The 628-nt window shown below is 40.8% G+C and overlaps 1 non-coding gene across 1 annotated transcript; it reads right to left on the bottom strand.

Annotated features, from left to right (window-relative positions):
• Positions 1-521: 521 nt before the first annotated feature.
• LOC144311607 (U6 spliceosomal RNA) lies at positions 522-628 on the bottom strand. Its single transcript, XR_013377205.1, has one exon. It is a non-coding gene; the product is annotated as a U6 spliceosomal RNA (small nuclear RNA).

Below are 628 nucleotides of genomic sequence, written 5' to 3' on the forward strand. Positions count from 1 at the left end.
CAACATCTATTTGTAATATTTTAAAAACTCTTTGCAAAATAGGAAAAGAGGGAATCTTTATTTATATAATAAATGGAATTTACTAAAAGCCTACACAATGCTTAACGGCGGAATACTGAAAACTTTTCTCTCTGATATTGGAGGACAAAGATGCCTACTACCACAACTTCTATTCAGCATTGTACTGAGGCCCTCAAGTGTTATCAGGCAAGAAAAATAAATGTTGAAACGAATAAAAGTCATCCTTCACAGATAACATAATTATGCATAGAGAAAATCTTTTAAAACTACTGATCAGGGATCCCTGGGTGGCGCAGTGGTTTGGCGCCTGCCTTTGGCCCAGGGCACGATCCTGGAGACCCGGGATCGAATCCCACATCGGGCTCCCGGTGCATGGAGCCTGCTTCTCCCTCTGCCTGTGTCTCTGCCTCTCTCTCTCTCTCTGTGACTATCATAAAAAAAACAAAAAAACCTACTGATCAACTGTTAGAAAGTGAACTTATGTCATTGGATACAGAGTTGAAAACATCATTTTCTTTCCAGATTTGTGTCTCATCCTTGCACAGGGACCATGATCACCTTCTCCATGTTGTTCTAATTCTAGTATATGTGCTGCTGAAGCGAGCAG

The sequence above is a fragment of the Canis aureus genome, chromosome 3, assembly GCF_053574225.1.
Source record: "Canis aureus isolate CA01 chromosome 3, VMU_Caureus_v.1.0, whole genome shotgun sequence".
Classification (NCBI taxonomy): Eukaryota; Metazoa; Chordata; class Mammalia; order Carnivora; family Canidae; genus Canis; species Canis aureus.